This window comes from Nannospalax galili, unplaced genomic scaffold, assembly GCF_000622305.1.
Source record: "Nannospalax galili isolate Female #2095 unplaced genomic scaffold, S.galili_v1.0 scaffold399, whole genome shotgun sequence".
Classification (NCBI taxonomy): Eukaryota; Metazoa; Chordata; class Mammalia; order Rodentia; family Spalacidae; genus Nannospalax; species Nannospalax galili.
This window is the reverse complement of record NW_008345053.1, coordinates 1,086,894-1,100,889: the sequence shown is the minus strand read 5'-3', so window position 1 is coordinate 1,100,889 and position 13,996 is coordinate 1,086,894.

Below are 13,996 nucleotides of genomic sequence, written 5' to 3'. Positions count from 1 at the left end.
TATACTTTCCTTTTGGGTGTTTAAGACCATACAGTTGGCCCAGATAAACCAATTTATTTTTACTCTTAAGGTCACTTGAGGATCTGTTCTTCAGGGGTCACATGGGCTTGGGAGGAACCCCCAGCTCCTTTCTTTTACCAGTTCCACCTATGTGAAGATAAGTCAAAGGTCCTGCTTGACCATGGCTGGCTTTGCTTGGAAGCATGGAGGAAATGTTTCCTCCATGTTGACCCTCATCTTTGTAGACTGGACACTGGTTCAAGTCCATCTTGTGGGCTCTCTATGGGTTCCTTGATCAAGAGGACAGGCTTCACAGAGACTTTTAACTTGCAACTAAATCTGGCCTGAGGAGATCTTTGCCCTTGAGTTCTTACAGACTGATGTGTAGCCTAACTTCGTAGATAAACTCGTCAGAATCCTCACTTAGGTGTAGATTCTTTTAACAGACAAAGGACTCTCAGATGTTCACAGCAACTGGGATCCAGCCAGGGGGAAACAGCCAACTCACTCACATGAGGCAAAGGCACAGCTGTGAACACCAAGGCTTCCCCATCTGCCTCCCTTCCTTTTTCTGCCTAGACACACTTCCCGGCACTGCCTAGCATGTGTTGCAGATGTCTACAGGGGGAAACAGCCAACTCACTCACATGAGGCAAAGGCACAGCTGTGAACACCAAGGCTTCCCCATCTGCCTCCCTTCCTTTTTCTGCCTAGACACACTTCCCGGCACTGCCTAGCATGTGTTGCAGATGTCTAGGGGAGCTCAGGTTCTGAGGGCTGCAGCATTCACAACTCATTTTTTTTTTTCCTTGATGAAATGCGATTAAATTGAACTTCTGAGAAGCTTTTTCTTTCAATGGTTTGGCAACCAGCAAGCGATCCAAAGCCAAGCACTGGTGACTCAAGGAGTATCGAGTAACCAACCTAAGACACTAGCCAAGGTCCATCCTGCCGGTTAAATCTTTGCCAGCAAATTAAACTACAGGTGAGCTCTCACTCCATTTCTAAATTTCATGGACTTGAGTTTTGAGCTATGTGAGCTGATTGGAGCAGCTTTGGATTCAAAGTCACTTTGGAGGTCAAGACCCATATCGTACATGGAGGACTTGGTGTCTGCAGGAGGCAGAAAGAAACTAAACTAAGGCCAATGATGGCACGGTTACTACAAGGCAGGGGATTGTGAATACACGCAGATGCAAGGGGTCTATAATTTCCCCTTCTTGGACTTTAGCCTCTTTCATATGTAAGATCTACTCATCAAGAACCTGTGTTTTTCCAGCTAAGGGGGCAAAGGTTTCCAGAAATAGCTTAGAGTTACAATGACCACAGTGGAAAAAGTTAACAAAACATATAAGTGTACGAAACAGCTAAAAATGATTAGATGTGTTTTGATTGGCATCGTTGAGATTTGAAATATTAAAACAACAACAAGAAATCTGGGCAATGAAAAGATACTGAAACCACCCAATGGCTAACGCCCAGTGTGCTTGGAAGTCAAGTGTTTTGATTGGCATCGTTGAGATTTGAAATATTAAAACAACAACAAGAAAGCTGGGCAATGAAAAGACACTGAAACCACCCAATGGCTAACGCCCAGTGTGCTTGGAAGTCACGTTTATGGCACTGGCTTTTGTGAAATAGAGGTGGTGTTGGAGAGGTCAATCAAGTAGAAAGACCAATAAAAAGGTCAAATCCTCTTGGTCAAATCCTCCCTCTTGGTCACCTGACGCTAGTGGATTTTTAGGAAGTTGGTTGGCTTCCAACTGGTTGATTGCACTGTGAGGAGGAGGCACTTTCAGTGCTGTTTTCCACAGGTGAACATCCTCATCATGTCTGCTTACATGTGTGCCACATGTCTTCTTTGTGGTAGGACTTATATTCTGTGCAGAGAACTTTGAGCTTGGCATCGTATCTTTAGAGTCCATTCTGAGACCAAATAAGTCCATTTATGGTGAGAGAAAATAGCACAAGTGCCAATATTTTAATACATTTCTCAAAACTCAAAAACAGGGTATTGACAAACTCAGTTTGGCCTGAGGGTGGCCTCTTGTTGAATTCATACATCTATGAACTGTATCCTAACAGCACCTAAGCTAATCGAATATAGACCATTGGAGTAAAATCTTGGGACAAATAGTTGGTGGTCAGGAGTTAAGTCGGGTGAGTTTCATTCAACCCCAAGCAACCCACTGATTGGAATGAGGCAAAACGGTTTTGACCAGTCATCTGACTCTGTGCTTCCCTTCCATCTTCTGTTCATAAGTGCTCTCTGACTACAGCACTTGCCAACGTTCCCCAAACTAGTTCTGAGGGCTTCCTGGTTCATGAATATTCTTTGCTCAGTTAAATTGGGGTGGATATAACTTGCTGAAGGTCTTTTCTTTAAGTACAACAGATTTTCATTCAATGGAGACAGGCCTCGACAATCGTATAAATGATCATTTTCCTAATTCCATATTCAAGGGTGACTCATGACTCATCTAGCAGTACTGTCATGCGCTTTGTGAGCGGCGACAGCTGCTTTCCATTAGGCATCATCACCAAACAGTTCTTTAAAAAGAGGATGTGTAAGGAACAATCCATTTACTTAAAACACAGGTAGCTTTTCAGGTTTTAAAAGGAAGATTTTGTGGGGACTACATATTCTGAAGTAGGTTTACACATTAGGAAGCTCGACCCCCCTGACCCCCAAGAAGGGTAGTGGGAATCTGACAAAAGCAGGTGTTCAGAGACTGAACAGATTTTCTTTGATCATCGGAGAATGATGACTTTAGGATCTTTGATGTACTTAGGTATCTAGATGTTTTCCAGGTAAACGCTTGCTATGGGCCTCCTGGAAATGTCAGTATGTGACTTTGCACACGCACTGAGGACTGTACTCTGTCTTTTTTTTTATTGAGAATCCATCAGAATCTCAGTTCTTTGATCCCCACCACATTCCAGACCGTTTTTCTCTGTGGTCTCTAAGTGGGCTGTTTTATCAACTGTTTTGCTTTCTCCAAGTTCTTGGTCACAGATGATCAGAATACCAGACCACAACCCAAACAAGTTTTATTTTCATAAAAATGTGTAAATAGATTTGCCTTGCTATAGATTATAAGGCTAAAGTTTAGATCATTTGCTAAGAAAACAGAAAATACTTGATTGAAGATTTATATGAAATTAAATTTATTAAACTGACTTCACGATTTTTTTTACTATGAAGAAATTGTGTGTGTGCTTGTGCACGTGTGTGTGTGTGTGTGTGTGTGTGTGTCTTTGAAACACAGAGAAGCAAACTTGGCTAAAGTTTGGCTTAATTATTTCATTTAATGCAAGAGCAAAACATAGTCATCTTTTTCTCTCTCTAAGGGTATTAGTGATAACACAGTGAGCACTGGAAAAAGAGATTTTCCTGCTGAACACGGAGTGTTGGCCGTTTCTGTGGCCATTTACAGTGACCTCACAGCAGCTCAGTCTGATAAGTTATCTCTGTGTTACCATGACTGACTTCTTGTTAGCTCCATCTTATGGAGCTGTCACAGGAAGTCCCTTCTCTCTTTCTTTTATGCATTCTGCCCCTCCAGTGCTCCTACTTCATGGTAGGTACATATCAAAATGTATTCCTGATTTTCCAAATAATCAAGTCTTGTTTATTTTCTTCTTTATTTAACAACGCTAATAAAATAGGACAACTAGAGGATGAAGCTGTGATAAGCATAATTCCCTCCCAGCACTGCAGTGAGGTTTAATCATTTTGCTATTCAAAATTAGGGTTGTTCTATGTTCATGTGGATATACCCTTGGCCAATTCTTCACTTCCCTCTCCATTCTTTTTCCCAGAAATCACTTATAAGTCCTTGTGTTTTCTCTGTTTCCTTCATTTGTCCTTTTCTGCTAAAAAGTTTTCCCAGATAAACCAAACATTTGCTGGAAAGGATATATGTTCCTAAAATGAATGAAAGAAAGAAATCTTTGCCTAGATTAAAGTCCTGAAACACTCTAGGTGTGTTTTCTTCTAGTAATTTCATGATGTTTACTTCAGTCTTTAATTTGGTTTGAGTTGATTCGCTCATGGGGAAATGTAAGGGTCTAATTTCATTCTTCTCTTTCATTCAGTGTTCCAAGCACTCTTTCTTGAAGAGATTTTCCTTTTACCCATTGTGTTTTGGGTTGAAATCTGTCTGTAAAGAGTTGCCCTCTCTTCTCCACCACTTGCTAACATGTCTGTTTTAATGCCAGCACTTTGCTGTTGTAGTTACTGTAGCTTTGAGATATATTTGAAATTTGAACCTGGAATGCTTCCAAGTTTGCTTTTTCTACTTGAGATTGTATTGGGTTCTTTTTGATGATTTGCTGATTGCTTTTCATTCTTGTGAAAAATGCCAATTGTATTTTGATAAGAATTGCATTGAATCTGTGGATCACTATATACACTGGTGATACTTTAATATTATTTTCCAATGCATGAGAATGGGATATTTTCCATTCATTTAATATCTTTTAAAATTTATTTCATTGATGTTTTATAGATTTCAGTGTAGAGATATTTTTCCTCCTTGGTTAAATTTATTCCTAGATACTGTATTGTACTCTTCCATTATAAATGGGATTATTTTCTTAAATTCTTTTTCAATAGTCCACTATCGTATATAGGAAAACTGCCAATTTTTGCATGTTGCTTAAGTAACTCGTCACATCCTTGTATTCATTTATGAAACCTAGAAACTTTAGATATGGTTGTTGCAAAGGATTTCTTTACACAAAATTATGCCATCTGTAAAGGAATAATTTAGCTTTTTACTTTCCAATGTGTATGATCTTTATTTCTTTCTCTTGCCTGGAGGCTCTGGCTGTGTTAAACATACTTCACTACTGTACTGAATAGATGTGGCCTTCTTAAACTGTTACAAGTCTCAAGTGAAATGCTTCCCTTTTCTCTAAATTAGCACGATGTTAGCTGTAGGTTTGTTATAGACAACCATTACTGTGCTGAGACATTTTGTCTAGACCCTGAGAGATTCTGCCTTGAGAAGGATGTTCCCCTTGGTCAACCCTAGTCAGATTCTCTTTCTTTATCTGTAGAAATGTTCATTTGCTGTTCGTTCTTCATCCTGCTAAGGTATGGTGTCAAGTTTATTGATTGGTAGCTCCCATTGTGTCCCTGTGGTACATCCTACTTGATAACAGTGGGTGATCTTTTTGATGTATCATTGGATTTGTTTTGCCAGTATTTTGTTGAATATTTTCACAACAGTGCTCATCTGAGATATTGTTCTGAAGTTGTAATTATCTTGTGATCACTTAGTCCAGTTTTGGGGTCAGTCTAATGCTGGCCTCCTGGGACACATCTGGATCCATTTATCACCACTGCTGTTGGGGAGTAATTTTCTATTTCTTATTTAATTGTTTTGTAGAATTCAACAGTGAAACCACTCATTCTCAGGCTGTTCATTGATGGAAGATTCTATTTTTTTATTTCTGATTCAGCTGCCATCGTTTTATTGGTCTGTTCAGACTTTTTAAATTTTTTTCATCATTTAATCAAGGCTGAATGTATCTGGTTATTTATCAGCTTCTCCTAATTAATCCATTTCTTTTCAGCTATATGGTTTGTTGGTTTATAATTACACATAATAGGGCCTTTCATTCTTTGTCTTTGTGATCAGTTTTCTTAGTTAATAGAATTAAATTTTGTGACCTTTATCTTCTCTAAATAAACCATAGACCCCATACCTTGTTTTATTAACCTTCTGAATTGCTTTTCTAGCGTCCATGTTGTTTCTCTCCACTCCAATCTTTACTGTTTTTTCCCTCTACTGTGGTTAGGTTTGTTCCTGTTTTTTCTAGCTTGAGTGTAATGTTAACACATGACTTATTTAAGATCCTTCTCTTGTCACATAAGCAGTCATCAGTTGCCCTTGGTGTGATGGCCTTCCGTGTCTGTTTGCCCCAAGGAATTGTTAAATTTTCCCATTCGTCTCTTTCTTGCCCCATTCTTAGTCAGAAGCATGTGGTTTTAATGATTGTTCATACAGCCTCTGAATGTTAACATGTATTTTAGTGTCCATCTGTTCATACAGCCTCTGAATGTTAACATGTGTTTTAATTTCCGTCTGTTCATACAGCCTCTGAATGTTAACAAGTGGTTTTAATGTCCGTGTGTTCATACAGCCTCTGAATGTTAACATGTGGTTTTAATGTCTGTGTGTTCATACAGCCTCTGAATGTCAACATGTGGTTTTAATGTCTGTGTGTTCTACAGCCTCTGAATGTTAACATGTGGTTTTGATGTCTGTGTGTTCTATAGCCTCTGAATGTCAATATGTGGTTTAATGTCTGTGTGTTCTACAGCCTCTGAATGTCAACATGTGGTTTTGATGTCTGTGTGTTCTACAGCCTCTGAATGTTAACATGTGGTTTTGATGTCTGTGTGTTCTACAGCCTCTGAATGTCAACATGTGGTTTAATGTCTGTGTGTTCTACAGCCTCTGAATGTCAACATGTGGTTTTGATGTCTGTGTGTTCTACAGCCTCTGAATGTTAACATGTGGTTTTGATGTCTGTGTGTTCTATAGCCTCTGAATGTCAATATGTGGTTTAATGTCTGTGTGTTCTACAGCCTCTGAATGTTAACATGTGGTTTTAATGTCTGTGTGTTCTACAGCCTCTGAATGTTAACATGTGGTTTTGATGTCTGTGTGTTCTACAGCCTCTGAATGGTAACATGTGGTTTTAATGTCTGTGTGTTCATACAGCCTCTTGTTGCTGCTAATGTTTCATTTTTTACCATCATTATCAGAAAGACATTTGATATGACTTTCACTTTCTTAAATCTAGGAAGATTTGTCTTGTGGCCTAATGTATGATCTTCGTTATAGAATGCTCCTTGTGAAATTGCGAAGAATCTTTGTCTATCCATTATTCCATCGAATCTTTTGTGAGTGTCTGTTAGGTCTATTTGGCCCAAAGTGCACTACATTCTGATCGGTTTCTGGTTTTCCATCCAGACACCTGTCTGCTGCTCACCGTGGGATGTTGAACTCTCCTACTCTTATGTAGTACACTCCCTGTCTCCTTTTAAATTTACTAGTACTTGATTTATATAACTTGCTGTTATGATGTTGGGAGTGTATGTGTGTGTGTGTGTGTGTGTGTGTATGTGTGTGTGTGTGTGTTTGTAGTTTTATTATATGATTTTGGTGATGTGACCCTTTATTAGTACATAATGCCATAATTGTTATTCTTTACAGATGTTTCGCCAATTTTTTTCCTTTTCCTTCCCTTCTTGGGAAGCTCGTGCCTGCACCCTCTGAGGGCCAGGGCTAACAGACGCCATAAGGCATCCTATTTGAAATTTGCATAGTTTATATGACATTTGGGAGGGGAGACTTACAAAGAAACTGGCTTCTCACAACCCCACTCTATTCAAGCCACATTCCTTGCCTTGCAGGAAGTCCCACCATTCCCCCATCACTCCTTGGAACCCCTGTGACATTCAAGGGTGCTGAGCAGCAGGAAGCCCTACTGTTCCCCAATCCCCCAATACCCCAGTCACCCCCAGAGTTCCAACATAGCACGCTAACTCTCCGTTTGCTCACTCTCCATATCACAGTGGGCTCCACCTCTCTTCCCAGGGTGCTCCTCGGCTTGCCGTGGGTGGCTTACTCTTCCTAGGCTCACTCCTTTTGGAGGAATGAGTAATTTTTGGGTTACAATACATTTTTCCCTTTTATTGATTTTTTTGCAGATTTCATATACTATATTTTGATTGTATTTAGATTCCTTCATATGTATTAAGGCCTGTAGGGTCAAATTTGCATTTCCAAAATATTCTTTGGTGTGGGTCTATCCACTGGAGCCTGACTAACTAACCTACAAAGAACTTTAAGAGGGACATCCCAGCAGCCATGAGCTCCCTGTCCCAGAAGCCATGAGCTGCCAATAACTCCTCAGGTTAGAGTTGGGGTTTCCAACCCACTTCCCCATGTCTATACTGGGAGTTTGTCTGGTTTATCTTACATGGTACTTGTGCATGCTGTTACCACAGCTGTGAGTTCATAGAAGAAAGTCTATTTTGCATAGTAGGTACTGCAGCTCAAATTTGTTTTTTATTTGCACCTCGTTCCTTCACTGTCATAGCATTCGTGGCCTTACAAGTGCAGTGGGTGTTTTCAATCCTGTCTGTATTCCTGCATGGCTTATGCTTGGGTATAATGTCAATTACATATCTCCCTCCAGGGCTATTGCCTGCATTCTCCCCACACCCCAGCAGCCTACTCCCCATGCCTCCTGGGATGGTTCCTAGCTGCCACAGACCTAACGGGCCCCCAAATATCCCTCCTGATCTCCTTTCCCAAACCTGCCACTGCTGTTCTGGATGGCCCTGGCTGTCCTCCCTCATGCTCCAGCTCTGCATTTTTTCCTTCTGCCCCTCTCTTCGCCCAGTGCCTTCTGGTCACATGCGCTCCCCACCTCCATTCTCCCTCCACAAAACACACCAACAACCACATTGGGAGTGATCACTGTTTCCATGTCTAAGTCAGGACTCACTTCCTTCCCACCCTTCAGGTCTTTTGAACCAGCGTTCTCACATCCCAGGACTCACTGTTCCAAATCCTGTGTCTTCTCCCCTCCTGAGTTGCATTCTCTGCTCCCTCGTATTCATAGCACCATCTCCATCTGCCTTAATGGGTTATGCCTAATGACATCCTTCCTGTTTCTTCACAATTGACCCACGTTGTGAGTTCCAGGAGACAAGAGAATGTCTGTGACAAGTTTTGCCCTGACCACTGCAGGGAGCTGTTCTTACCATCTTTCAGGTTCTCAATAAACACTTCTTGAATGAAATGAAAAAAATGAAACTCAAATTATATTTAAATTAATCATTCACCTTGACAGGGTTGGATGTGAAAATTTTAAATATTTTAAATTTAATTCATTGAAAATTCATGTGTATGCAATTTATTCTTTTAATATTTTCTTTATTTTTATTTTATGTGTATGAATGTATTGCCTGCATGTATATAAATGCACTTGTGTCCTGCAATGTCCACAAAAGTCAGAAGAGGGTGTCAGATTCTTATGGAACTGGAGGTACAGACAGCTGTTAGTGGCTATGTAAGTGCTGGGAATCAAACCTGGGTCCTCTGTAAGAGCAGTCAGTGCTCTTAACCACTAAGCCATCTCTCCAGTCCAAAATGTATTTTTTAGGAGGGTCTTTTTTAAATCTTATCACTGCCTACCTCCCTCCAATTTGCCCTGTGACCCACTAAATTTTCCTCCCTCTTGACTTCATGTTTTTAGTGTTATTGTTAAAAGCCTTCTGAGTCCAGTTAATGCTGACTCTGTGTGAAGGGGTGTCAAGTCATCCGTTGGGCCACGGGCAACCTACCAATAGCCACATATCCAAAGACAAGTGAGCCTCCCTTCCTCAGCAGCTATCAATAGACAGTAGTCCCTCATCTAGGGGCAGGGCCTCAGGAAACCTGCCCTCTCCAGTGCTGGAATGTTGACTGTCTTGAACATGAAATTGTAGTGGGAAAATGACTATTTATGCATGAAATCCTGTACAGTCTATTGAAGAATATCCTTTTATCAGTTATTGTTATTTTCTCCCACCTAAGAAACACCCAAGCTTAGCATCATATACAAACTTGTCAGTTTAGAGCTGGGATGGCAAATGTTTATTTCTCATGGTGACTTTGATTAATAAATTGTAATCATCAATCAACCAAATCATCCATCAATCAAAGAATAAATCATTGTGTTGAAAGTCACACACGAGCGTTCTTAGGCACAGGTGAAGATGAACCGTGGTTTTGCGTGGCTGTGACTCAAGAGTGAAGAAACTTGTAGTAAAGCTTGTGTTCTGATGGAAATCCCACTGAAAAGGAGTTTCAGAAATCAAATGAAAACCCAGCACCACTCAATCAAGATTAGGTTCTTTAGAATTTAGTAATTAATTGTTTTACAACAGGATTGAACTGAACAACCAAAAAGTGGCGAAAATTCATCACTCCTGTCTGAAAAAAATAGAATGAAAACCCAGATTGTTGTATTTTTAGTGATGATGAAAGGTCAACACAATCTATCGTTGAAATTATGCAATGAAAATGTCATTAGATGTAATGAAAATTCATGGCAATAAAGTGGTCACAAATGATTATTTGTACCTCAGGGACAACTGTCTCCCTGTAATTTCAGATTGAAGTAGGGTGCTAAGATTGTGGCTCCATTTATTTTAGGGGAACTAATCTATAACTTGATGCACACCTTATTTCAGCCTTGACACACACATATATCACGTAATATATAACATATATCTTATATGGCATGTAAGACATAGATATGTATGTATATGTTATTTGTTGTCTATCTGGTACCCTCACGTCACCAGAATTCAGTGATCATTGAGCATCTTCACAGCACCCAAAAGTCTGTCTTAGGACTGGCAATCATTTCGTTCTTAGTACTAATTAGAGAGAGCATAGAAAAGCCTTCCTTGGTCACTCCTGTGTGGGTTTTACCCTGGCTCTCAGGGAGATACAGAATATTTAGTCCTACAGTGGGCAGCCTCTCCTGTAGGCTGAGAACAGGTGCTCTTGCCCCTGAGCCCCTGATCAATCTCCTCCCCTTCCCCTCTGTCTCAAGGACTGAAGCTGAAAGAGATTGATGCCAACTGAGCCAATTCTCTCTGGAGTCGTAACCTCTTACACGTTGGCTTCTCTGATTCACCCTTCTCTTCTGCCCATTCACAACTGCACTGTAGTGCTGAGGTGAAGTGTCTACTCTTCATGTGATTCTGAAGATTTAATAAAGCAAAACGTTTGCTTTGTTCTCCTCCGTTTCTCTTCCTCTTAAATCGCCGGGCTCCCATTGGGAGATTAAGGTTGAAACTTGGAATACTGCACTTTTATATGCCTCCTAAACTGTCAGCACACCTGCTTTTTATTGTAGAATTTTCAGCTGTTCCTTTCTTGGGGAGAAGATAACTAATGGCTGTTGACTAAGCTAAGCACTGTTCTAAAATGAACAGTCATGTATTTATTCTTTCTTTTTCTACCAATAAGCCCACAAGATACAAGTCACTATTTCTGTTTTACAGAAGAGGAAAGGAAGATCTAAGAGATAAGGGACTTGCCCAACATCACGGAACTGGTAAAATCAAGATGTGGGGTTTAAACAGACCTCTGTATCCCTCAGCATTATGCGTTAGGGCAGCCACATCAGCTAAGGATTGGCTCTGGGTAAAGCCTGGAAGGCAGCAGAGTGAATTAAATTCCTGCAAGTTTATTTTCTCTGTCTTCTTCCTACTCCATTTCTCTTTATCCCCATCAGTATTGCTTGGATCCACCTCTGCCTTTCTATTAGTCTGTGTTTCTTCTTTTCTCACTAAAACTGTACTTCCCATACCAGCTAAACATGTATTTCAAATGTAAATCTGAGTGCCCTTCCCTTCCTTGAATTCCTGTGATATTTTCAAATTCATTAGCAACTTTCAAACTATTGCTGTATCCAAGGGCCTCAGGGTTCCTGTTACTTGCCTTAGGTAGTTAGAATGTTCTGGGCAGACGGTTCAGCAGGTAAAGGTACGTGCCACCAACCTGGATGATCTGAGTTAAATTCTTGGAACCCACCTGATGGAAGGAGGGAACTCAAGGTCTTCTCTGACCTCCACAGGAACACTATGGTAAAGGTGGATCCAACCTCACAGCCTACATAAAAAAATGTAAAGAAATTATCTGCTTATAATACATCTACCATCATAATCAATTTTGGTAGGAAACACAAAAAATTAAAAAATAAAAATTCTTTTTCTAACACCTCAAAACTGGCGCTGAGCTGAGTCCAGAATCCAGCTGCTTCGGATGTCCACATTCAGGAGCACAGAAACTGCCAAATAAGGACAGGAACTTTGTGACCCAGTCCATATGAATGTCTAGAGAGGACTGCTTCTATCATCTGCAAAACAGAAATTATCCCTTTTCCCAAAACATTTCAAGCTCTAAATCCAAAACAACAAACTAAGTCTCTTGGGTCCTGAGTTATCTTTACTTAAGGTTTCCCCAGTTGGCACTGGGTCCACTGGCCTGGAAAAGGAAGTGGATTAGATGATTAGATGATTCTAAGTTTTCCATTCTTGGCTGTGGACATACACATATTCTGATTTTTAATAGTAGAGGATATCTACATTTCTCCAATCCTCCTGTTTAACAAATACAGAAAATGTTAAGATGAAAGTGAATTTTAGACCAAGTTCTATTGCACATACGCATTTCAAACAGGTCTTACTGACTTTTTGGGCAACTTGAAGTTCTAGTTTTTTGTCTTTGCATTTTTAAAACAAATATTTTTAATTCCTTAATCATGTTCGCCCCAACTTCTCCCCTTAACTCTTCCCGCATCCACCCCACTTCTTTACCCCCATCACAACTTCATGTCCTCTTGAGCTGTCTAAATACTTTTGGGTGTGGGGCCATCCACTGGATCATGGCTACCTTTATGGGAGACACATTCTTAAAGAAAACTAACTGCCCCAGAAGCTCTCAACTGTCACCTCAGTTGGGCTGAGTGCTTCCGAACTAGAAAACTGACCTGCTTTATCTTGTGCAGGTTTTGTGCAGGAAACCACAGCTGCCATCTCTGGTCCTGTCACCTCCAGAAGACATTGTTTGGCTCCAGTCCTTCCTGACCTCTGGCTCTTACAGTCTTTCTGCATCCTCTTCTGGGATGGTCCATCAGCCTTTTTGGGAAGAGGGTATGGTAGAGACGTCCCATTTGTGACTGAGCACTCCACAGTCCCTTAGTCTCTGCAGTTTGACCAGCTGTGCGTTTCTGCATTAACTACCATCCAGTGCACAAAGAAAGTTCTCTAATGCAGTCTGAGAGCTGCACCAATCCCTGTTCAGGAATCATCAGCTTGCATTTTGCATACCTAGTTCATTCAAAGCAGAAGAGACAATGTGTTTGAAGCAGAGTTCAAATAAACCTCTGTTGAGACAAGAGAATATGCCAGATTATTCACTACATGGTTTTACTTCTGAATTTTAAGCCTGTGGCTATATCCTGCAGAATCTGGAAGGTTCTAAGCTCAATAGATTCTTGACTGAATCACATTCTGGTCAATGGATATCTATTGGATATTTTCAGGGTTCAGTATACTAATTAATATAGTCAAAGTTGTTAAGAGCTGTAATGACTAGGAGTAGTTAACATTGGGGTTGTGAATTTCTAAATACTAGACTCTTCAATGAAAATTAGTGCTAGAGTTGGTAAGTTACCACTTCTAAAATAAAGAACAACTTTAAACATAAGCTTAAACCTCACCTCAGCAGGACACAGAAGTTCAGTTGTGTGTTATAGAGGTGATATTGGGGTGTGGGCCTTAAAGAACACAGGACACTGAGGCAGAGAATATAGCTCAGTTTGTAGAGTGCTTGCTAAACATACCTAAAGCCTTGGGTTTGATCCCTGACTATTCATAAATTAGGTGCGTATCTATAATCCCAGTAATCAGGACGTGGACATAAGGCAGACCTGGAGTTCAAGGTCAACTTCAGCTACAAAATGAGTTGTAAGCTAGCTTGGGCTAACCTGACTCAAAAATAAAAAATACCTCAAATCAAAACAAAACAAGACTGGGGAGATGACTCAATGTGTATCTCTTGCTTTGCAAGTGTGAAGATCAGAGAGTTCTGATTCCCACCGTCTGTGCAAATCTCAGGTGGGTTTGGTGGCCTGTCTGCTATCCCAGTGCTCAAAACAACAAACTAAGAAAAATCAAAAGTCAAACACATTCAAAAGCAACAGCAAAAGTGAATTTTAAATACCCACCAACTAAGTATACTATATCCTAAAATAAAATTAACATCTCCTCTTCTATTAATACTTGTCAAATATATATTTAAAGTCTGTTAATGGAAGGTTATCAAGTCTGCAGCCAATCCAGGGAGCTCACCTGAATGGTCCAACCTGATGGGCCTGTTAATATCAGTATTAGCTGTTATTCTAGCAT